The sequence below is a fragment of the Bactrocera tryoni genome, chromosome 5, assembly GCF_016617805.1.
Source record: "Bactrocera tryoni isolate S06 chromosome 5, CSIRO_BtryS06_freeze2, whole genome shotgun sequence".
Taxonomy (NCBI): domain Eukaryota; kingdom Metazoa; phylum Arthropoda; class Insecta; order Diptera; family Tephritidae; genus Bactrocera; species Bactrocera tryoni.
Window position 1 is genome coordinate 4340380 of NC_052503.1, and position 27183 is coordinate 4367562.

Consider the following 27183-nt stretch of genomic DNA (forward strand, 5'->3'; position numbering starts at 1 on the left):
TCACGCAGTCAGTCCCAAAGACCTTGCGTAGAACGGTTCTCTTAAGTGCCCCAAGTGCTTCTTATCTCGTACATGTTTCTGTGCTTTATTTTATGGCTGGAATGATAAGAGACTTATTGCGACTTAATATTTTTTCGAATTCAAGGCTGATATTGTTGTCGATGTTATTAATACTGATTCCGAGATGGACATGGACTTCATCGAACTTTTGTTTATTATGGTGGACTTTACATGCTCAGAAGTTTGTCGAGAAATATTTTGGAGTTTATAGAAACAGGATATACTACTTATATATATATATTTGTAAACAGGAGTTGTTAACTTGATTAAAGGTAAACGAAAGGGGATATTGACCCCATAGGGTGTAAACAAAGTTTCCCAGGTTCTTTTTTCCATGAAACTGCTCGTTTATTAGATCGGCGGATACTATAGTTTTAGTTCTCATTCAAACTGATCGATTAATATGAAAATAAAGATAATTTTGTACTCTTTGATGCTACAAGAAATGCCCATATGATTGGCTTTAGAACAGCTATGTATATGTCGAAGCTGAAAGACTATTCCAAAACGAGTCGTGGACGCTTACGGTTTCATAGCGCCACCCAAAATATGAGTACCACGAAATTTTCGATTAAATATTCATATGAACTAAAAAAATTACAAAAACAACTAAAGTGTTTGAGAGGTTGGAGAAGGAATAGGTATCCTCATATTTTTCGGAAATTAATAAAAATTATGCCACTGGGATTTTCTTCAAAACTATAAAAATTCGTAATTATTTCAACATTGTCAGAAAAAACCCTTGAGAAAAAAATTTTGTCAAGAAAATTAAAAAATGTATTCCTAAACGTTCGATTCATTTGATAGTAAGGTACTGTACCTTCGTAAATTGCACTTGAGTATCAACAAACACAAATTATTCAAAATATTTCAGCCAAATCATGTCTCGCGACAAAATTAAACAAATGCATAAATACTTATGCTTAATTTAGTAAATTTACTATTTGTTGTAGCTGTAAGCAATCGCGTGGCATTGTGTTAATTGAATTCATTGCTGCACATTATTATTGATGTTGTTGTTGCTGCTGTTTTTATTGTACACGGTGGCGGTCGTCTTTATGCTTGACATAAATAAGTAAACATTTATTTGTTGCGTCTTTGTTTTATTATTGTCGTTTTTGTCATTGCAAATGCGAATTTATGTATATGAGCATATGTAAGTGTGTGTGTGTGTTTGTGTGCGACAACATTTAAATTATGAGCTCATTGCAATAATGTTGCGCCGCATATCTATGTAATAATGATTGACAACAGAAAAGTCTTCGTGTCCATTATTGCTGACAATTCCACAGACACACACACACACACTTGCATGCATGAACCGCACAGAGATATTGTGGCGATTACTCGCTGCGATCACCGTTCATTACTCATCGCTCATTATGCTCGTTGTCCGCTGTCGAACCGCCTGCGCAGCCCAGCGGCAGCACACCCAGCTCGCTTAATAGGAACAACCAATAAAACGCTCGTTAGTTTGTCTCGTTTATGCGCGTTTGTGTGTCGGCTGTTTGTCGTGTTTGTCAGCGCTGCATTGGCGTCGGGTGCACAAGTGCAAAATTGATGAATGAATTCATGAATTATTTGTCAGTTGTGCCCATTTAATTTTTCGCCGAATTACTTCGCATCACATCCACCTCATCTACATCGTTTAACACCACCGTTGTGGTTGTTCTTGTTGCTTTTTGTATACATTTCATTAATTTTGGCATTTAAAAAAGCATCAGCACCTACAAAATGTTGGCAGAAAAACACCGAAATATTCGCATTTGTACGAAGATGCGGGCATACGAGTGCATACGAAGGTAGATGTAAATATGTCAACAAGTTATGCAGCTTAATTAATGTTTGCCAGCACTTTACACCAACATTACAGCACTAAAAACCAACGAAAATAAAAAGTTGGAATGTTTTGGAATTAATTTGCCCATAACGCTCTGTTTAGTCAAGCTGTTTGTTAAACCTTTTAAGTAGTAGTAGAAAATTGTTAGAGACATCTGTGGATGAGGCTGCTGACCTATTCGATTGCACAGCCCAACAGCCCAACAAACCATGAAACTATTCTTGAAGGTCGAATGAGATGACTGTAGTTCTCTCAAAATTTTTAGCCCACATCAGTTACAACTGAGAGCAACTTGAGTTTCTTTTCTATAACTTGCAAAATAATAACAATATTGTAACAACCGCGTTGTCTTGGTCTTTGTCCAAATCGTATATGCCAAAGAATTACCAATCCAACTACAGTCAAACCGAAACTAATACCGAACTGATTAACAAACCTCTTCTATAGAATGAAAAACTTACCCTATTTTCAACGTCAACGAATGGTAACACAAAGAGGACTTTACATATTGCAGTGGCCAAGGAAGTTTTTAAGTGAGGAGCGCAATAGCCACATTCCTTTGTCTTTTTTGACTATTATTGATTTATTAATATTAGGTCCTCCCAGCGGCTTCATCTCCACGCACAATCTTTCGTAAGATATGTGGATGGGGAGTGGCTAAAAAAAAGGCGCAGTGAGCCTTTTCATGAATGGATTGAAGCTAACAGGGAAGGTTGAAGGGGGAGTCTTCTTTATCAGCTTTTGTTTCACACAGCTAGACTGCTGAAGTGTCTTTCAAGTAGAAGTGGCAGTTCTTGAAGTGCGGTTACTCGAAGGGAAATAAACATCAGCTTCTCTAGCAAGACAGAGAGCTCAAAGCTACTTCCACATTAAGTTTGGCTTGGTGTCTGGCCATAGGGGAATCGTCAGAAATTGTAGAACCGATGAACTTACAAGAAAAGGCACCCATATCCAAATTCCGTCAGGATGGGAACGAGCAGGGATTCCCATGTCTACGTCCACCCGGGCGATGGATATATGGGATTTGCGCGAGCTCAGCAAGCGTTGACCTGAAACCAACACTTGTGGGGTTGCGAAAGGCTTCTAGCCCAGAGTGGAACGTAATGGGTCCATGAAAGGCGTCCTAATTGTTCACTGTCCTATTGGTATTCACGCGGTGAAAAAATATTTTGGAGGGCGCAACTTATCAAAATTGCAATGGGAAAGATGAGGTGGACACATCTGGATACCTTCCTCTCCACTATTCGGCTTTCACCAGACTAAGGTTGAAGCATCTTGGTTGCTATAGTTCTTCAAATTTAGCAAGTTGGATGGAATTAGTCGGATCTAGCAATCCAAGTGGGATTATTCGTAGCTTCACGAGAAGTCAGCCAAAAAAAAATTTCGAAAGTCGGAGAAAAATATGGGCTACTGAAAATAAAGTCATTCTTTCGAAAATTTTTTTAAAGGCGTTATATTTACGAAATAAATACGAATAAAGCTCACATAGAGAATTTAATGTTATTTTGGATTCTTTTGATCACGTATTCGATAGTCGTAGTCCAGAAGGATTCAAAATTTTGATTTTTGACAAAACGACGACGTTAAAAATTTTTTTTTAAAATTTACACTTCAGAGAGGCTTTAAAAATTAAAATTATTACTGAAATTTCACTGTAACCATACATTGGACCTCGACTGTGGAATTATGCTCTGTTGGCCACAAGCCTTACAAACATTCGCCTCTAGACAGCAACAACAATAATGATATTTTGACTCACTAGTCTTTTGTAATAGAAATATCAGCATATTAGCGCGCATATAAAATATCTGTTTGTGCAATTATGTAAGCATGTTAACATACATATGAACATGCATATAGTACATACATATGTACAGTATTATTTGCTCGCATGCAGCCGCTTTGCGAATTGGCGAATTTTAATGTCGCTGAGCGTTCGCGTTTTCTTTTTATGGTCATTTGAATTTATATTTGCTGCTTTATTTGTGTGTGTGTATGTGTGCATGTGTTTATTGTCGAGTCTTTTTTACGGTCGCGATTTATGGGTGTGAGATTTCTATGTAGGTCTATTACAATGCCTTCCCCAACACACACACACACATACGTACATAATTTATGTGCGGCATGTAAGTGTGTGTGTAATTGTTGTACGTTTAATTAACATGAATTATCGGGTCTATTGAAATTGTGTTCAATAGAGACTTCAAAAAATAATTGGCTTGCGGATAATTGTAAAAAATAAAATGAATTTTTACGAGCATAATATGTCAATGATAAAACAATGACACGGTATTTTCGACGTTACGACCGATGACAGGCAGTGCTTTTGGGCGCACAAAAAACTAAAACATTTTGTTGGTTATGTATATGTATGTGCATGCATGTTTGTATGTAGGAAAACATAAATGTGTTTTTATAAGTATCAAAAAAGGGGCTGTGAGTCATGGCACTATAAGCTAGTTGATTACAGATTTGTATTATTTATTATAATTATAATAAAATATATGTACATTTTTGTCTTTGTTTTGTAATTTTTTAAAAACAAGCATTTAAGAGAAATGTACGTTCTCATATTTTTCAATGAACATCAACAGAGTGAAAAGAAAGAATATTGTCAAGAATAGTTATATCATAATCAACTTGACCCACGTCGATCTCCTTCTATTAATTTTTAAAAATTCGATTGAGAAAAAATGGGCTCAAAACTATACTTAATAGGTCTGAGTTTTTTATGAGCCTAATTAACTTACTCTGAGCGGCATTCCTATCCTATCAGTAGAGATAATCAAGAAGCTTATAAAAAGATTTTCGAAATCTTTACTGAAAACAATTTTGGAAAATTTGCCACTCTTCAACAATCACACTGAGATATAGTGTATTCATAAATTCAGAAATGATCATGAGCAAGGTTAGGTTAGGTTAGATGGCTGATCAAAGATCACACGTAGACTAATAATGTAGTCCTTTGTGATGCCATTGAAAAAGAACTCCCCTGTTCGGACTTACAGATTGGCGAAGCGCTTTGTAGCCAATACATAGTTACATAGACGCTTAACTTGGGATGTCCAAAGGTATGCGCCACCAAATGTCTGAGTCTTGACCTCCCAAACGCGGGACCGGGACAGTCAAGCAGGAAGTGCTGGCTTGTTTCTACCGCATCTTCTTCCAAACAGCTTCTACAGTCGGCAACCGGTAAGATACCCATTCTCACCGCATGTAAGCCAATAGGACAGTGGCCTGTTAAGATTAATAATGAGAGGTTAATCTTACTGAGGGCTAAGAGATCATTAGATCTCCTGCGATCTATCCTGGGCCAAAAGGCTTTTGCAACCGCACAAGTACCGATGCTGGCCCAGCGTTGGACGAGCATCCGCGTGTCCCAGCTTTCTAGTAGCAGGACACAAGAAGATGCAGGAGCACCGATTCGTTCCCATTCTACCGATAATGATTCTAGTGTGCCTTTCCTTGCTAACTCATCAGCTTTGCAATTACCTGCAATTCCGTTGTGGCCCGGCACCCATACCAGTCTAATCACAAAAAACTCTAGCTGCTAGAGATAGCGATGTTAGACATTCTTCGACCAACCCTGAACGCACTGTGAATGAGTTCAAGGCTAGTATTGCCGCTCTACTATCATGAACAACGAATGTAGCAAAAAAAATCTACGTTGAAGTCAACACTTCCTAAATGGTGCTCAACTTTTTAGATTTTCGATCACAAATAAATAAATCTTAAATCAAGATATTGAGCTTCATAACTGTTATCCAATGAATAGATGGTAAAGCTTACTAGATGTCCATGAACTCAAATACACTTAGTGCCCAGAGATTCACTGTATATGCCAAAGACGTACAGAGAATGGTAATAGAAAGGACCATGTGTGGATGCCATTTATTTTTAAATCACATCTAGAGGTATCATAAATTGAGAAAATAAGCGAAATCGGATGACAACCACACCTACTTCACATGTAACTCGACTTTAAATTCCATCGGATTTCAGTATATATGTTTATTAATACCAATGAATATATCGGGACTTAAGGTAATCGATATTATGCCCAAAAGTTGCCGAAATCGGACTATAATTTTCAAGGAACCTGACACCAAATATGTGGACTTCAGTGTAAATGGATGATTATTTATCGTACATATTGGTCAATCTGTGAGGTCTGGTATTGAATTTTGCGCCAAAAATGGGTAAAATCGGGTAAATTACTTAGGCACCATATACTGGATTTAAATATTTTCGAACATCTGGTTGACTTTATACTACATATGTATATGTGAGAAACCTTAAAGAAAATTAGAAATAAAATACTTCTAACGGTGTATGCTCCAGCCTAAAATGGATGAAATAGCGACAATACTTCCTCTCGTCTCAATATACTACATTGCATATTACCGGTTCTACTGCCAGTTTTGTAGAGTAGTGAATTATCTACACAACTTTTTGAGGTTTCAAATTTATAACAATTTTTTTCATTGAGCAATAAAATTTGTAAGGTAAGAAACAATTGCCAGTAGTAGGTTCAAATCACGTCTAATGGTCCATGAAAATTTCGAAAAATCTCCGATTTTTAAAACTAGCAGTTCATTAGAAAAGGGATCCAATGCATGACCCGTGGTATAAATATAGTATTCATTCAAAATTATTTTTTTTGTTAAAGTTATTGATGGTTGAAATTTAGAGGACGATAAAATTGTAAAATTATTTTCTCATAAACTACTGGAGATAAATCGAAGAAATTTTGGGAAGTCAAAGAAAAATGTTCGTGTTACATTATAGATATGTTTCACGATCCATTTGTTTAAATAATAATATTTTCCATAATTTTTTGTTTAACAATTGAGAATTTTCATGTATTCCTCACGCTAAAAAACACTGAAAAGTGTCTGACACAACGCTCAAAAATTCACCTTCAATACTCTGCAAAATTTTTGTTCATTCATACCATTCCAAAGATATTTCATTTTTTGTCCCCATACCCCCCTTAAAACGTATGGCACAACCATCGTTGGACAGTTCGCTTGTAAGCTCCCGGCACCTGTGACGCAAGAAAAGCGAATTCTTGATATTCCACTGCTGCTATAGGGATTCAACTAATCACAAAAAATAGTTTACCTTATGAGGCAGAATAGCACTATCATTTTCAATGCCTAGTGGATAGTTGGTTAACTTGATCTCCAGCCTACTGGCTTCCTTCAAATTCCATTTATAGTATATTAATTCCAGCAAAATGCTTGATACCCTTCTAGTAAATGTCTTCTGCAAAAAAGAAATAATTTAATATTTCCTTAGAGACCCCATATTGACAACGCACTGAAATCAATTCATCCATGGATCAAAGTAAATTTCTTCAATATTAAGTGTTTTTCTGGGCAATAAAATAAACAAACAACAAGCAGACAACATAAAAGCCAAAGCACTCTAATGCGTCACGATTAATTTTCCAAAAAATAATTGATTTGAAAATAGAATTCAGCACAGCCTATTGATCCAAGCGAGAAAGCGTCGAGCAGCGCACTGCGGACCACCCACCCACTCGCTGAGACGCCGAGGCACACGCGTGCTCGTTTAATGATATTTGCCGAAGTTGCTCTGCACACTTCGCTGTTTGCTTTTATTTTTGCAATTTTCATTTAATTCTCTTTTTTGTTTTTGTTTGCATTATTCGATTCTTGCAGAGTTTTGTGCGAGCGAGCAATTCTACGCTTTCATGTCGCATTCCATGTCAATTACGGTCCACTTATGTGTGATTGACCGGCACAAATCTCGGGAGACACCAGACAACAAGCGGCAGCAACAGCAACGGCAAAAAATCTGTACATAGCAATAACAGCAACAACAACAATAATAAAAGAGGTGTGCTACTAGTGGCATTGCGGCTGATGTTGCCACTGTTGTTGGTGTTGCTGTTGTTGGAGGCACTGCTTAATAGCATTGGCTCATTGAACGGACTCAAGTGAGGCGCGTCGCAGCCCCGCAGCAATTGCTTGGCTACGAACACCCAACGCCGACGGCAATGCTTGCAGCAGGACAACGGCGAAAGCAACAACAACCGCCAACAAAGCCGAGAGGGCACTTATAAAGTGCTACAATGAAAATGACTGGAACAAAGGAAAATATCAACAACAACAACGCTGCGAAGCATGACAAATCAGCAACCGGGCGGCGTTACGGGCGTCAGCAACAACAAAAAAGGCAGCCACGCTTCACTGACTGGGCAAAGGAAAAAATCAAAAGCAACAACTACAACAACACCACCGATATTGAAATACAAATACATGCAGCATTAGCGGCAGCCAGGTTGATTCCCTAGAGTCCCACAGCAAATGTAAATAAGACCGATGACAACGGCGAGCAATATGCAACAACAACAACAGCAAAATAATAAATAAAATTAAAAAAGTAGTAGACGCAAGGCTCTGGCCTTTCAGAGTTAACTTTTTCAATGCAAGTGTGTGTGTGCATGTTGAGAACACAAAAGTGTGCGCAATAACAACATTAACGGTAACGACAACAATTGCTGCTGACAGACACAATTGTTTGCAATCAAAATACAAATACAAATAAAAATACAATTACAAGCGAGTATTCGCTGACGGCCCATAGCTGAAAGTGAAGCAATGAAAGCAACAACAAAAACACAGTTGTGTGGGTGCTGAGGTTTTTCTCGCCCGCGACCAATGGCACGCATGCGCTTGCAACAGTTTGCCTCTCAGTGTGTGTGTGTGTGTGTGTGTGCGCTTTAAATGGACGCACACTTTATCCCACAACCGTTGCTGATGGTTCAATCAATTCAAAGGAATTAATTTAATTAATTTTACGCTTCAAAAAAACAACAAAGTTGAAGTGCGTACACTTAAGTGTCTTTATCGCTTTTTGCAAATGTATTAATTGTGGCATGTAGGCGAAGAGTGGGAGAGTGATTAAGCGCTTTCATATAAATATGTATGTATAAGTTAATCTGACAATATGCATTTACATTTCATTAAAAAACTGGTGTATTTAAAATTAAATATCTGTTGGCAGCGTGATGAGGCAGGAAATGCGAACTGGTTGACGAGTAGTTCCCTCCTGCCAGTAAAACGGACAAAATGATTATAGAGTGTGGGCCCCAAAGCTACTATATCTGATCTATGAGTAATATATTTTAACAAAATGCAATTCAACTAGAAAATAGCTGAGCAGTAAAGAGGAGAAGACAGCGTAAAACAATAATCCAGATTCGTCAGAGACCTAAACATTTAAATACAGGTTAGTTCCAACGAAAACCATTCCACTTTTACAGTATGCTCCATTTACAGCCTCCTTACTTTTTTAAAGGAAAACCACAGAAACTTCAAAATAAATGTGGAATGTTTATTATCATTTGAAAGAACACTCATCTTCATTTATTTGAAATTTATTGACTCGTTCGAACATTTCGACTGATATTTGACGAAAGCATGTTTTATTCCTAGACCAGAATCGAAGGTGAATTGTTCGCTTAGACTTTAGACTTTACTTATCCCCACGGGAAAAGTCTGGCGTTATGATATCACATGATCTTGGTACCCAAAACGTCAAACGTCGAGTTCAAGAGCTTCAATTTCAGGCATCAAATAGTCGGTTATATTGGCGCAATAACGATCGCCATTGACGGTTACTTTCTCACCGGCATAATTTTTGAGGAAATATGAAACGATGATTCAATCGGCCCACAAACTACTCCAATCCGATTTAGCTCGTTTACTTAACCATTGACCCAAAACTGCGCATCATCGCTCAATAAAGAGCCCATAGACCCAAGCGCTGTTGTTTGAGAAAATCGAGCGGGTTCAGCTCCTGCACATGATATATTTTCTACGATTTCAATTTAAAATCTCGAGGTAAAATGCGCCAAGAGTTCCATACATTAGTCCGAGTTGTTGCGAACGGCATCGAATCTACTCTCCACGGTCTTGATGGTCACTCTCAGCTACGGCTACTATATTTTCTTCACTGCGTGCTGGATGTGGTTTATTTGGTCGAATATTATCCAACAATGAATGCTGGGTCTCAAGATGGGTAGTGATTTTGCCATTATCACCTCCACCAAATGATCACGTCAAAAATCAAATTTTGCCTGGCCCAAACCGATCAAAATTGTGTGTAAAAATAAATTTTTTTCAAAACGGTCGGTATTTTGTGAATTTTAAAATTTTTTTCGACCATCGGTCATTGTATGTATAATATCTTCAATCGATATTATTTCTTAAGGTTTTGTACAAATAAGCCTTTAAAATTTTGAAACAAACCATACAGTAGTATCCCTTGTTATGCTCCAAAAAATCGAAAATTTAAGCAGTCATACCAAGTTGGCTCCTTCTACGCTAGACTAGTTTTTATGGGAGTAGTCTCTTCAGAGCCCATCAAAAAGAAAATAATTATTGTCTAAATTTGCATAATATTTATTTCGATGCCTCAGAAGATAAGTTATTATATCGCTTTTGAAGAACTGTATGCCATAAAGCCCTCGGTGTAAAATTATTTATTAAACTTACACCTTTTGCATTTGGTCTTTTTGGCAGCAGTCATTTGATTTATACCCATTTCATAGTGAACAGACTCATTTCGGAACAACGTTTGCACATCGTGCCCAAAACGAGATGGCCACCGAACCGGATTTTTGCGAGAAAACTCTGCAAAAATGCAACTGGTCATTATGGTACATTCACTGGGGAACGTTATAGAGACACGATGAATGACTCTTTCGTACCTGAATTGGAGTACTTTGACATGGAAAAGCTTTGGTTCCAACAAAACGGCACTTCATGCCATGCAACCAACGGAATAATCACTTTATTGAAGAACATTTTTGGTGACGCGGGATCGTGGCTATTTTTTGTTTAGTTTATGTAAAGTTGCTTTCTACGTAGATAAGCCAGAGACTTTTGACGCCTTAGGTTAGAATATTTAAGACAACTGCGGCGATCACTGGCGTGGCAAACATTTATATTTATAAAAAGCCAAATACTTGGCCCTAACATTAGATTATACCACATATCTAGAAAAAACACCTTCATATCTCTCTTCTGGTTATGCTTCCAAATGATTTTTTTATCAATGCCCAATATGATTTCAATTTGCAGGTCGATGCATCCCATCTCTTAGAAAAAAAATTGGTGTGAAGCAGAACTTTCGTCAGTAAATTTATGAGACCCCGTTATACCTGACGCAGTTGGACCTAGTACACACGAGCCCAATGTCAAATGCCACTTCTCAAAGGTGGGTGGTAATGAGAAAATGTAAGGAAATTCTTCGTAGCTAGAAAAGGTTGCCAAATTGACATGAAATGTTTTTTTATTGAAAAGAGGAGATAGCACAAAAACCCTAAAACGCTAATAATAGCAAAGAATGCTTAAAAGTACTATCGCAGAAACCGATCGAGCAACAAAACTTTTATCGGCGAACACAAATTTCGTAAAAATTAGCCCAAAAAGTTAAGCGAAAATGTTGTAGACACATTTTACACACCAATACATAAGCAAACTAATGTGAATCGTAAAATGTAAGCATACATTTAGGCGTGCAAGCAGACATGTGTAAATATTTGCACGTATTATATTTCCCTCCCGAGTGTGGCGTAGCGGAACTTCCACCATTTTTTGGGATTCGAAACAATAAAAATAACAAAAATAATTTCTATGTAAAACTTTTATGCAGCGGAATGTGTATTTATTTCGTGTAATCATATAAACAGGCAAGCAAACGTGTCGCGCGTGCACAAATAAGCACACACACCTACATACAAGCCGACTAATTTTAATATTATACAGGAGAAGGATAATGTGTAGCAAAGGCTCGCCCGCTTAACTGACGGCAGCCACAAGCCGAGTCCCTTTCCTGTGCGAATGTGTGCGTGACGAGATGACATACACATACATATATATGCATATGCATAGAAATTGTGACCCAATAAATTTAATGGCAAAAATACATTATTATGGGCGCGTTTTAAGTGACCCAAAAACAACACAGACACAACGAACACACACTCATACAAAATGTAAATGTTTATGTAAATGTAACATATCTGTCTGAAAGCTAGCCATAAGTCACGCACAAAATGCAGAGCAACAAAAAGGATTTTATGACTGCGCTGAATGTGTGCATAACATGTATACATACATATCTATGTAGATAGGTATATTTATAAATAGATATAAACTTTGTGCCTTTTGGGCCTAAACAAACAAGAGAGCAAATATTTTTAGAGGTTATGTACCGGACTCCGCCTGTGTGTATATAAGGACTTTAGTGCTTTTACTTTACTGTTTATATACCACGCTATGTAAACAAATATCTGTGCACATATACATTTGTATGTCGTTTAAAAGCTTCTCTCCGCCCTTGCCACTCTTTATTATCCGGCAGTTTAGCAGGTGTGCCAATTAACTTATTTGGCTTTGAGTATTCGTACTTTCTAAATCTATGTATTTTCGTTTTATGCAATAAAATATGAATATACAAATATTTATATATATTGCTCTCAATGAGAGTAAATTTATAATTGTTCGACAGATATTTTGTCATTTTTATTAAGTGGAGTTAATTATTCATTATTCAGTTACTTGACATAAATCAGAGATTATAAAAGTTCATGTTTGTTGAGTAAACAAAACAGTAATGGATAAAAAATCTCAATTTTCTGTTGCAAAACTTCTTTAAAGAGCTTTCCTTTGAAATATGGATTATCATTGACTTTACTCTGTAACAGAAATGCGTGCAATTAAATACCTGAGAAATTAAACTAAGCTTATTTGAATTACATAAGAAGGAACTTGTGCCGTAAAGAGTTCCCATCCCTATAATTTTGAAGTGAATATATCAAATTATAAAAAAGTCAATAAACTATGCTTGAGTATTACAACATCACTAAAAGTTTTATCATCCAAAATATAAGCCTTGATTCTCAAGCAGACTTTCGACAGCGTTCTGATAGAACTGTCACAGGATACATTGCACATCGACTTAAAAATGTTATTTTAAATAATATATTATCATACGAATTTGTCCGCCCTGTTACCTTTACAATAACCTAGCATTAAGCAGTCAATATCTATTATATAAGGGCTTGTCGTATTTTACTATATTCTCTAATTCCATCCGACATCTAAACCATTGGAAAGCAAACCTTCCTTTGTACACAAATTTTCAACAAATTTCCTTTCCAAATACCCAGATTTTCATTCTCTTTCCTTCAAATTTAAAAACTCTCAAAAAAGACTAGAAGAGATCTTAATGACGACTTGCCGATCCATATGAAAGCACGATTATGCCTTGAGTGGGACAAATAGGGTTAGGACAGCGGTTTTCTCAATGATTTTCATCAGCTTTTTTGTAGTTAAAAAAAAAACAATAAATTTATTAAAATTTTGGGAGTATTATAGACATATAGTGTCTACCAATAGGAACGTCACTTTGGTATTGTGTTCTGTAAACTGTGCCATTTCATCATGTCATGTTTCACTTTGGTACAACACTTGAAAAATGTTAAAGATTCACGTTCTCCGAAAAATCCGGAAATCCAGAAAAGTCATCTTCTCAGATAAGGCTCGTTACTGGCCTAATTGCTTCGTCAACAAACAAAATTTAGCTCAAGTGTGGTTCAGGAAAAACAATTGCATCCCGCAAAGATGCTGCGCTTTAACGCCTCTAGATTATTTTCTTTAGGGGTATATTAACTCAAAGGCTTACGAAAATCCACCAATCAACGCTTGAGTAGGTCGAAGGCAATTTCAGATCACAATAGCCGAAATGTTAACCGAAGTGCTGCACCGAGTCGAAAATTTCTGTTAAGCGATGGAGATAATGAAACGAAGCAGTGGAGGCCAGAGGAGCCACGGTTCTCTAACAGTTCCCTCTAAATGCAATTAATGCCTGAAAGTAATAAGTATGTTTCATAGCATAAGTACAACTAGGTTTTAGATAATTTGGTCTCAAAGCCGGATAAAATTCTTTTCGAGTTTCGATATTATATCAAGTTGGCCGATATTTGCGATAAAAGGTTCGCAAAAGGAACTGGGGTCCACTTATTCAGTTGGTTTGATCCAACTTGAACTGTTTTTAGTCATAATGCGGCACACCACACTATTCGTGCAAGCTTTTATCAGAATACATTGATTCATTGTTATATGGGAAGTTGGCGTGGTTGCCGTCCGATTTCGCCTATTTTCTCTCCTTACCTAATGTAGGAATGTCATGATAATTTATCTACCGAGTTTGGTTGAAATCGGTCTAGCGTGTCCCGAGAAGTGGGCGTTGCCGCGTTCTTCGACCCAATTGGATCCGACTCCGGGAGAAAACGATTTAACACATTTTTATATGTCGTTTTATCGCTATTTATCTTGACGGAATGTGGTTATTATATATTAAATGGTTAGATCTGTACAGTAAACCTCTTAGAGGACGGACCAATTTAGTGATTAGTTATCCCACTTTAAGACTTTCGTTTAAATTATACTTGCGTTTCGTTCTGCAGCTATGTATATACTATAGTGTTCCGAAATCGGCGAATCCGGCAAATGAGCAGCGTTTTGTCGAGTAAAGGATGAAACTGAAAGACTAGTTCGCATGTATACGGGCACTCGGCTTAGATAGATGGACATTATTAAATCGACTCAGCTCGTCACGCTGATCATTTATGTATATTTCCATGAAATTTCAGCCCAAATATTTGCTCAACTGCGAGCAACAAAAAAAAAAAAACAAAAAATTTTGGAAAGTGAAAATTAATGCTGCCATGCAGAAAAAAACCTTATTCACACAGAACTTTATGAAATTGAAAAGCAATAATATTAAGCGTTGGTTCAGATTTGCAAATAAATAAAATATTACGAAGCAAAAAAGCAATCTGCAGTGCAAACAAATCTGCAAAGTAAATAAGAAGAAAGAAAATACAATTTTCGAAATAGAAATTGCACTGCCACTCGCCATTCCTTTGCCATATTTTGGCAAATTCTGTGTAAAATGCCACTTTTCGGCCGATACTTCAACCCTAATTGTGAATGTAAATTACATTTTTGTTGCTTCGAAACGAAAACATTTTAATCCCCGAACGGGAGCTGGCACGTGCAGCGCCAAACGCTTCCCACGCCGCGCCGCACGGCAACAGTAGCAACCTCAGCGCTGTGGAAAGTGCGTTGTTATGGGTAAACAAATCTAGAAACCAACACACATACACATGTGACCAGCTGAACATGCTTCGTAAGTAAATGCAAATGCATGCCTGCCACAGGGCGCGGGCAGTGTGCCGCTTTCGCGTTTGAGGACACCGCAAATTGCAACAATTTGCTACACATGAAATGAAATTAACGGCGCACTGCGCAAGTAAATATGCGAAGGGAGAGACAGTAGCGACGATCGCGGACCTGCTAAGGTGGTGTGTGGCGCGGCGGAGTGCGAGGGTAGTGGATATTAGTGTAAGGAGCGAGCGTGCCGCAGCGGCCGAGGCGAAATCGCAAATGCAAATAAAGCAAAGCAGTGCGCCTTGTTGCTGCCACGGCTTGCAACGCAAATAAATGTGAGCGCTTGTAGTTGCATGCCACTGCCGAAATGTACACAAGCGATCGGCAAAATGGAAACGCATTTCAACACCACCCCATTGCAACAGTTGATGAGCAATCACCAGCAACCCCTAAGTGGAGTCTTGAAACTTAAATGCATGCAACACACACACACACGAGCGCATAAAAGCATGCATTCACATAAGTGCCAGCGTTATTGCCACATAATGCGCACTTGCAACGTCTAGCTTGCAAGCACATACACATCCAACACGTTTTATGCCTCGCTATGCAAGTGTATGTGTGTGTGTTTATGTGTAGTTGGCAAGAAATTATACCAGCTTAACGCTTGCAATTTTTCTCCTCATTTCATTTCATTTCATTTCATTTGATTTCATGTCACTTCACCATTATGCCCTTGTATGTGTATGTGCGTATAGTTCACACATACACACCATTACCCGTTGCAGTTTCATAGCATAGTTCTCTGCGCCGATAAAATGCTCAAATAGTTTGCTTAGTTGCTGCCGCTGTTGTTGTAGTTGTTGCTGTGGCATTAACGCGTACATGACTTGTTGATTTGGCTCTTTCTTTTCACAATTGTTCCGATAGCATTAATTGAGGTCGCGGAGATCTATATCCGACTGCAGCCGCAGCTGTTGAGATTTCATTTCGAATATTTAGAATTATTTTTAATGGGGGTAGCTTTTAATAAAGTCGCGCCAATTTAAAGTCGATGGCGTCATTTGATACGACTAAGAAGCACGTGTGATTCTTTGAACGCCATATTGTGGAATAATTTATTTTATTATTATATTTTAATAATTTCCTGTCGAACATTTATGGGGTGTGTCAGTGCACTCTCGCTAAAGTGTAGGCTACTTTGAGGAAGTATTAAAATTATTATGGCTAAATATGATTTAGATGAGCAGCTTTAATTTGAAGCCATACAATATCACAGATGACTCTAGTTCGAGAAAATGGTACTGTAAATATTTTATGTTAAAATTAATATTATATACCACAAGTGCTACTTTGCAACACAACTCGATCAACAGTAATTTTGGCACAACAAAAATGTGTTGGCACCTACAGCAAAATTAGTTCAGGATACAATTAAAGTACTTGCTTAGGAGCTGCTACCCGACCCGTCGTATTCACTAGACTTGACCCCTTCCGATTAACATTTATTTTCATCGATGGAACACGCTTTAACAGATCAGCATTTCGATTTTTACGCAGAAGTCGAAAATTGGGCGTCTAATTTGTTTGCTTCAAAAGATGAACATTTCTATTGGAATATTGGAATTGTAAATCATTAATTCTCCAAAACAGCACGCCATTCTCGGCTACGGTCTTTGCAACTCTAAAACCGCATTAAGCTTTTATTACTTGAAACTCTCAACTATTTACTTCGAACAACTTATTGTCAATTAGGACCACGCCATCTCACAATGGCCTATAAAATATTTTCCCGAACAGTCCAAGGAAAGTCGTATCTATCACCTAATATGGGCATGGCTGAGGACAATTCAAATCAATTCAATCGAGATAACAGACGTGCATTACTAATTGACGAGTTTCGCAAAAGGAAAAATTTTAAGATATAGGAAATATATTGATTGTGGTTAAGTATAAAAAGTATATAGCTGCTTTAAGATCAACAATAAAGAGTACAACTCATAATAACCTACAAAAAGTAATAGACAAGAATACATTGAAATTTGAGGATTGCACTGCGACCTGTGTTCTATTGTGCCCTCTCCTGTTATCTCAACACTTCGTTTAGATCAGCCAAATGAAAAAAGAGAAAACTAAAGTTATTCTATAATTGAAAACTACAATATTCCATGTAATGAAATTCGACGCGGACTGGGCCAGAAAAAATTCGTGCAAAACGAATCGTTCAAATTTTTTCAAAAATTAATGGAATTTTTTTTATGTTCTTTTCAAGTTTAATCACCATTCATCAACTAGTGTGCCGCTGTCTGCCTGCGAAAGGTTTGTCTAGCGATTTTAGTTAAAAAAAGAAACATTTAGTAACGACTTTCCTTGAAAATTTGTGCTTTCAATGAAAACAAGGCTGCAGAATCGTTAAAAATGTCGCAGAGCTATTTTGGAGAATCCCGAACATAAGTACTTCAGTGACACAAGGCATTCTGTGAAGGTCGCAAAATCACCCAGAACTTGCCTCATAGGAGTCGTCCAACCATTTCTATTAGTGAACAGTGTTTGCATCGGAGACATAACAGAGGATCTCCATATCTCTTTTTTTATAGATAGACTCAACACATTTTCGTTAATATTTTGGGGTATGAAGCGTGCCAACAATAGACTTGTACTAAAAGGCTTGAAGCTATTGCAAAATGACTTCGAGCAGGCTTGGCAAAAGAAATGATTGATAACGTAGTTGAGGACTCTATATTCATCAAACGCATAACTACTGATAACGAGACGTGGGTTTCTGAATATGATGTTGACACTGTGAATCAACTGAGTGAATGGCGCTCCAAAAATTAGACAAAAACGAAAACACAAAAATTCGTTGAAGGCAGGCTATAAGAAGCACATGGAATATTATTAAGCGTTAACACACTTAGCATACTAGTATGGTTCAGGAGCATATTTTTAAGGCTGTAATAAATCTTTCTACTAAATTAACTAAAAACATGTTTTTGTATCAGTCCTGGTCGAATTTGATCAGACCGCACACTTTATATGTGAAGTTCCTAATATCTAATGTATGTGTAAAGCACATAAGGGACTGTAAGTAATACCATCCTGCAGATAACAAATAACAGGTATGACGTACTGAATATTTCAATTAGTTTGGAACTATAAAGATAATCCTTTAGTAAATCAATCCGGTATTATATAAGTACTATTCTTGTGCTGAAGTTATTATACACAAATCAGATTTAAAATTAGACTCAAACATTTATATTTACTCATCCTTTAATTAACTCTGTTTGAAAAGCATTGGCCTTATCAGCATTTATTATATTAAACCAGTCCACCACTTTCCGAATTCTATGCAGTGACAAAATCCCAGCCGCATATCCACACACACACACAAACAAATAAAGAAATTAAATGTATTAAACTTCCACAAAAGACTTCACTTTAACCACCCTTTAAAGTAGAACAATCATACGAGTATTTACCTTGCCGACGATGCCACCACCGCCACCAGCGCCACCACCTCAGCGCCGAGCCGTAATTATAAGTGAACGATTTCAACAGGACAAATGGGCAAATAAACTTGTTTTAAATCGTGCATCGAGGACTTTTCAATTTATTTGCACTCAGCACAAAAGCAAATATGCGCGTATAAATAAATGTGTGCATTAAATGCGACATGCCACAGTCATTTCACGCTCGCCGAACCCCCCTCCCGCCGAACTCAACCCCCGCCCCACGACAAGCGACAAGCGTACCAGTTGCTATTGCCACAATGCATTAACCCAGCCGAGCAATAGAATGTGCCGAGGTGGTGAGCGGGTGAGCGGCGGGGTGGGGAGCGAATTGCGGACATTTTAAAAGCAGACAACACGAACGAAGTGTGAATGTGTGAGTAGCGAAAAGGAAATAAACGCGCGAGCTGGGAGGGAAGTGAAAATAATGTGTGTGCTTGTATGTGTATGTATGAGTATGTAAGCGTGTGTATGGCAATACGGCTGGCAGTGAGTACATAGAAGGGGGAGGAGAGAAGGGCAGAGAGGGAGAGTGAGAGCACGTGCGACATTGGGGTTGAGCCAACGAGGGTATCCTTCAACGGAAATACCGTAACTGTGCACACTCAAAATTTCACCTCAGCAGATTTAAGTGCGGCCCACAAGCAGGCGAGCACTTTTCGTCACACATACACACACACGTGCAAACAAACACTTCTGTAAATACCGTGCTATATTTGCTTATAAATATATATGTATGTGTGTGCGTGTGTGTGGCATTTATTTGTTTTTCTTTTATTCATTTTTATTTCTCTGCACATTATCCTTCAGTTGGCAGCGTAAAATCACCCTTCAGGCGGCAAAAATGCCAACAACAACAGCAAGTGAATGGCAAGCACGAGCAATCGACACACCGTCTCGAATGCCATTCACGACCGTCCGCACCGGCTATGGAGGTGCAAATGCAGCGCAGCCTTGGTTTCGACATGTGAAATCGCGGGAGTCGAATGGGCGCGCAGGAGTCGCCAACAGCACAATGCTGGTAGAAAATTGCCGAGCCAGCTCCTGTACGAAAACGAAAAGAGCGTGAGCTTTGAGCGAGTCGAGTCAAACTGGCCGTACTACTGTAAGGTAGGGAGAGCGCATAGAGTGCCACGCACACACATACGTCATATACATGTACATACGTATATATGTATGTATAAATGTGTTTAGCAAATTATGTCAGCAAGGACTAAAGCAGCAAAGGATAAGGGTTAAATGGCACATACAAGTACATACAAACAATATGTGTGGCAAAAAGAGTGCCTCCCTCTCTGAGCTGAGCGAAGGCGAATCCACGTGTAGTGTTGTTGGTTTGGGAGGACTCGAATAGGCAATTGCGGCAGGAACTATTACAGTTGCGTTAAATATGAGCTGTTTGGTGGTAACTTTTACGACATGTGAGTATAATTCATTAGCTGACAGTTATAATACTAGTTATTTAACCTGAGAGAGCATTAATAATCAATCATGGATCATTGCATAGCCCAAAAATTAGCGTTAATTTTGAAACAAATTTTAAGTTAATATTATTTTTAAAATAAATGGCAAATGTTAAATAATTTTGTTATTTTTGAGCTTTTGGAGTCCCGAATATTTTGAGACCCGGACAAATGTATTTAAGTTTTTGTTTGTAACTTGAAATTGGTTAATTTTGATAATTTTTTATGGTAAACTGCTTTATTTGTTTATTACTTTCTACTGGTAGAACGTTTATTTTTTTCAAATTTGAAAGCATATTGTAAATCCCGAAATTTTGGGATCCCGAAATATTTTCCAAACACATCAGGGTTCGATGTGTAGCAAGATTCAAAACTATAATGAACTCCCCGACATTTCCGGTTCTCAATATTTAAGTTTCGGGATCCCGAAATATTTTCCAAACAATTCAGAATTTGATGTTTGACAAAATGCATCATCAAAACATATATCTTGACTTCTTCTGTTCTCGGTAATATACTTTCGGGATTCCGAAATATTTTACAAGCCCATTAAGGTCTGATGTATCGAAAAATATAAAATCAAATTTAACATTACGACTTTTCGGGTTTTCGCTCGTTATCTTTGGGGAACCCGAAACATTTTCCAAACACATGCGGGTTCGACGATTCACAAAATTAAAAATTAAAATTAATTTCCGGACTTTCCCGGTTCTCGGTATTTAACATTCGGGATCTCAAATACTTTTTTCCTAATTTCCCTTTTATACATTCTTCAAAAATACTGATTATGGTCTGCATAGTTTAGTAAAATCAATATCGTTTATATTTCTATCATTTGTTAAGCGACCAAGTGGTTCTAGAAGTCTAATTCCGACTTATGCTAAAAGTCTAGCATATTGAGTTACTGAAGCTTTCGAGTTTGTGTTTTCAAAAAAGTGATTGCAACTTTTTACAATCGTAAGTTTTGGTAAATATTTAAAAAGGATAATGAAAAACACAAATAAAAAGTACTAACATTCAAAGGGTATTCGTCGATTACTTACAATGAACCTTAAGTGTTGTGTATTTATTCGAAATCTACAAATTTCATCAATTTCGAGTTCACATTTTGACTTCCATACTGATTTTCCCCACAGACAACACTTCGGTGTCTTTCACCGTTACAACATGGCGTAACAGATTTCACAGACTTCAGCACATAAAGTGGGCGCCCAGCAAAAGTCACAAGCTGCCGCCGCGAGGCAAGCAAGGATGAAACTTTCACATTACTGCCAACAAACGAGGCAAACATGTTTGCGAGAATAAATGTGTGCCTTTTAGTTTGTGCCTCGGGTTTCGAGAGTGTGGGCCGTGTGCTGTGGCGGCTGTGTGCCTGTGTGCGATGTAAGTCGAAATGTGGGCGTGTCGCTATGCTGGGATTATTTGGCAAATATTTTCATATACACCTACTTATTAGACAGATTTGTGTTGGTGTGTGTGTGTCCCTTGACAACGTAGAAATTTATGTCAACGAGCAGTAATAATGCCGTGGTGGTTGCTGTAACGTTAGAGTTCAGTTAGCTTTGAAGTAATTCGGGAAAGCTTGTTGCTTTGCCTGTGTGTTCGTGATTTCTCCTTCAATTGATTTTCGCTTCACCACGTGCTTTGTGCCTGAAATGTTTATTTGCTGTTTCGGTTAATTAGATTTTCTTAGTTAAGTTGTGAACTTTGAACGAATTTCAGCTCGGATATTGGTGGAAGTTATTAGAAGTTTATTAAATAACTTTATTGGGTGTTAGAATGCGTTGAGGAGTTATAAGAAATGAGCATTGCTTTAATGTCTCAGGTGGTATGTTTGTATGTTATTTAAAAGAGATTCCTTGTAGTATTGGAAAAAGTGAACTGAGTTCCCATTTCTGAAAATCTCTCGATCTAATACTATCGATATTGTAAAAAATTTTGTGAGCTTACATCGGTTAGATAATATAAGCTAGGGAAGTTATACCACATATTTATGGCTTAGAGAGGGTTTTCGCCACAATGAATGCAACTACTTGGAGTTCTTCAGACAAAGTTGAGAGACCTTATGGAAAGTTAGCTTCCCGTCATGTAGCAGCTTTAATTTCTGACATTTTTTGGAACGGACCCCAATATTTCCAGGTAAATATCCACGTTTTCTAGGACTCTGTGACCAACATTTTTTTGGGACAAATATTCGTTAGGTTCTGAAAGTCGCTGCAGTTAGTTAAGCACAGTCCAACTGAATAGATTTTAATCGGAAAAAATAAATGGAATATTCATTTTAACCTCATATATTAATAGTGAGAGTAGTAGTAATTGAGGACACCATACAGAACTTAAACCGAGTCGAGATAATATTACGTAGTATAATTTCGTTCAAATTCATGCATGTCTTGTTTATCTCTTCCTTTCATTCCATTTGCCAGAACAGAGTAAGAGCTGCCACCTGACAAAAACAACGTACATCAACTGTTAGTAGTATAATATGTAAAATAGTTTTCATGCAAAAGTTAACAAGGAATATTTTCCGTAAAAAAAAGCAAAAAATACAAATAAAAGAATGAGAGGCGCGCCATAAGAGCCTAAAAAGCGAACAGCAACTGTAAAACATTGCACTTGGAGAACATCTGCAACAGAGCAGTGAGACGAAGAGGAAACACTAAGCAAACTGGAAGGCAGCACGACCATTACTCGACGCACACACACACATAGACGCAGACCTGCTTTAAGGCGAGCGCTGAATGCAGACAGACAGATGAGGACGACAGACAGTGCTGTTGACTGTGTGGCAAAGCGGATCGTAAACGCCGAGGCACAATGGGCAAGGCATATAAAGACGTTGAAGACGTGTAAGTGGGGCAAGCTGGCGAACCTAACGACGAACATTAAGGTGAAATGTTGGCAAGTAGGACGCATATTTGAGGCGAAGAAGCTCTTAGGAGATGGACGCGGGTGTGGAAATGTGGCAACGTAGACAAATTAAGAGAGATGAAGTGGGCTAGTGCATAAATGTATGCATTTGCGGCAACGAGACAGTAGACGGAAACTGAATGTGTAAACATGTACAAACATACTCGTACAGCTAAAGCTGTCTATGTGTGCAAGTATCTATGTCTGTATATATTTGCATTTATGTCGGCAAGTGTTTGTCCAAACGAAATGTCAAGAAGGAAAATTATTAAAGCGTGCTTTGACGCTGGCTGGGTAAGGGCACTCGCGGCAGGCAGAGATGCATTGTTCAGCAGCAGCATGTAACGGGAAAATAAAAATAAATTGGAGATACTGTATATAAAGCAGTAAAAATAAATTCAGAAAATATAATATACTTAGCCGTTGCTAACTGTATAAAACCAATCGAGCACGGTGGCGCATATATGTACATATACAACAAGCAGTTTGCAATGGTAGTGGGCACAGTGGGTCCAAAGGTACTAAAATTGCCACAAAAAATTTATTTGAACTTCTCTTTTATTTTTTTCGAAACGTTTGATTCGGAATGAAAATAAAGTATTTTTTAAGCAATGTTGAAAGCTTTCAAAAAATTTTGTTTTTATTTAATAAACTTTTTATATTTCGAAATTCTAACCAAATTATGGTCATGAAAATGGTTAATCTCAATTTAAAACAAGAAAAAATGTTAACTTCGGCTGCACCGAAGCTAATATAGCCTTCACAGGTGTAACTATGTGTTCAGTTTGTATGGAAGCTAAATGCTATAGTAATCCGATCTGAACCATTTTTTCGGAGATTACATTGTGGCCTTAGAAAATAATCTATACCAAATTTTGCGAAGATACATTTTCAAATGTGAAAGTTTTCCATACAAGTCCTTGATTCCGTCAGCTCAGTTTGTATGGCAGCTAAATGCTATAGAGAGCCGATCTGATGTTATAGTAGTCCGATATCGGCAGTTCCGACAAATGAGCAGCTTCTTGAAGAGGAAATGACGTTTACAAAATTTCAGAACGATGTCTTAAAAACTGAGTGACTTGTTCGTATATATACAGACAGACAGGCGACAGACAGACGGACATGGCTAAATCGACTCAGCTGAACATACTGATCATTTATATATATACTTTACAGGGTCTCCGACGCTTTCTTATGGGCGTTACAAACTTCGTGACAAACTGAATATACATACCTTGTTCAGGGGATAATAAATATACTGAAAGTCAATCACGTCATATTTTCAATCCAACTCTAATTTTCACAGAAGACAATTCGGTATTTAATCGAATATATCAATATGCTTCCACATGCAGCATGGTTTTCAGAAAAAATTCGCAAATTACCTACATTAATACAACCCTTGGCCGAAAGAAGAGGAATTTTCTTCTATCTGGACTACGCCAGGCCACACACATACTGACGCGTCAGAAGCTTAAGGTGTTTAGTTGGGAAGTTTTTATGCATCCAGCTTATAGTCCAGACCTCCCACCAAGCATTCTCTTCTCACCGTCTCTCTACGGTGAATGATTTTTCTGAGGTAAATTTCGCTTTAAAAAAGCTTTCATCGAATGTTCCAGTTTTTACCAATAATGGCTGGTGTTGCTATGAAGTCACCCTATAAAAATACCTTAAAAATATTATATATTTCCTTCTACTAGATTTTATGTATAAAAAGTTGCAAAATGATTAAATAAGGAAATGATTTAAAGGACTCATATGGTAATTACAATGTATAAAAGCTCTAAGCAGCTGGCTCAGTTTTTGAGGTATCGATCTGAAATTTTATACACGCACTTATTTTCACAAGGAACTGCTTACCTGTCAGAATCGCCGATATGCGACAGCTATAACATAAAGCTGCCATACAACCCAACCGATGAAAATCCAGGTCTTGTATAGAAGACTTTTTCATTTGACCAGATATATTCACGAAATTTAGCACAGACTATTGTCCAGAGAAATTGAACTTATTGAATATATTATTCAGATCGGACCGTTATAACATAGAGCTGCCATACAAATTGACCGATCAAAATCAACATAAAGACATTTTGATAACCGTTTATTAATTTTTAGCTTGTTAAATAACTTTTCCTTGTTTTTTGTAGTATGTTTATATTTTGATATGCAAATAGAAGTAAAATCCCATTAGAAGGAGACTACAAGTTGTTCTGGTTCTTTAAACACCAAAATAGCGCTACAATTATTTGCTTGCGAACACCGTGCCCCTACTGTTTCCCTAGAAGAAAGAAAAAACTAACAAATTTAAAAATTGGTTTGGAAGCAACAATAGTTATGGTATGATAGGGTGGCAAAAATGATATGGTATAAGTGTAGCATAAACGAAGTAACGGAGTCAAGAAGTAGTAAAACACTATACGCAGCAACTACAGAAAATGCTTTGAGGTATTAAACTAAAATTAAGAAAAAAGAAAACATACATAAAACACAAAACAAAAATACTAGGATAAAGCTGTGGCAATGTGCACAAGCAGTTGCAATAAAAACTGCACGCAAAGATTGTGTGTGTGGTCGCTCGGTGGGGCTTGCCACCTAAAGTGCGCACAAGAAGCTGTACAAATGCATATCCGTTATGTACATATGTAAGGCAGATATTTTATAAATTTTTTACAACTTTCTTTCTAACTGAATTTTCGCTGCCTTATTTGTCTCTGTTTTGCCAACTCTAAATTTTGCTTATATTTTGTTTTATTTTTTTCTCCGTTATTTGCCAGCGCACATTTCACATTTTCAGCATTAACATACACAGCTGTTGTTGTAGTTGCCGTTATGCCGCTTTTTGTGGCATTTTTAAGCTACGCTGGCACAACTTGCGAAAAACACACGAGCACATACAAAGCGACAGGCAGCGATGACACTAAAAGGAAGCAAAAATAGCAAAACAGCAGCGCATAATCTTGGTTACGTATACGGCGTGGTGTACGAGTTTTGCTGTTGGATGTACATATGTATGTGTGCGCCGCTAGTGGTGCTCAAGTCTCTGTTTGTGCGTGTGTGTGTGGCTGGCATAGCGAGTTGAAGGATGCCTCATTGATGCGCTGCTGGCATGGTGCGGAGGTGCAGAGGGGGTGCGGCGGGGTCCGGGTTTATATCATGGCTTAACACTCACAATGATTTTATTTCCCCGCTACAATGGCTGAGGAAAATATGTTGCCGCTTTTGCATATCGGAGGTTCGTTGGCGGGTCGACGGGTCGATGGGTTAGCGAGCGGCAGTTGTAGCTTTTCTCAACAGCGATTTTCAGCTTTTATTTTGCTCTTTCATCTACTTTCTGCCGTAACTTTTGCTGCTGCTTTGCATATTTTATTTTTTATTTATACGCTTTTTATTTTATTTTTTCCATTTTGAATCTTTTTTTGCCACTTTTATTAATTTTTTGCTTCTACCGCACGCCTGACTTTCATTACTCGCACACGAACACACACACACAGGCGCACGGGCACTTTGCACGCCAGCTCGCATAACGGCATATGGCGGTAAAATGTATAAATGTAGAAGATATGTATTAATGTAAGTAAGTTTCGTTTTTATAATTTCTTTGCTGCCTCTTTGCCACGCCGCCTTGCCCCACCGAGAATCCCTGCCGCCGCCATCAACTGCCATTTCTGCCATTACTGTTGCACTGTGCGTGGCTGTGGGGAGAAATTCTTTGAAATATAAATAAAAATTATGCAAAATGTCGGAGCGCAAAGGTGGAGTGCTGCCAGGCAAGCACGCCGACAGGCGTACTGACTTAATGACGCGCTGACGCCCTGACTTGCCACACACTTTATGCCCCAGTGGCAGGGGGCGTCAACATTGTAGGTGGCTTTGGCGCGCTGTTTGTTGAGTGTGGTGGGGTTGAGAGGGCATGTATATGTATATGTGTGGTTGTCGGTTTGTGCACGAACTGGCGCATCAACTTGGTCCTTCAGTTGCGCTCTTAAATAATCCAAAAGCGTCATATTAAGTGTATTTAGTATATTTATGGAAATGTGGTTGAAAAATTTCGTTAGAGTAATGTTATATTTAATAAATAATTTTGGTAATTACACAATGGTGGTGTAAAGAAAATTTTTGTAGAAGGAAGTGATTTTCCAAGTTGAAAATAAAATTTAAATAATTTAATTCTTGCGGAAAAA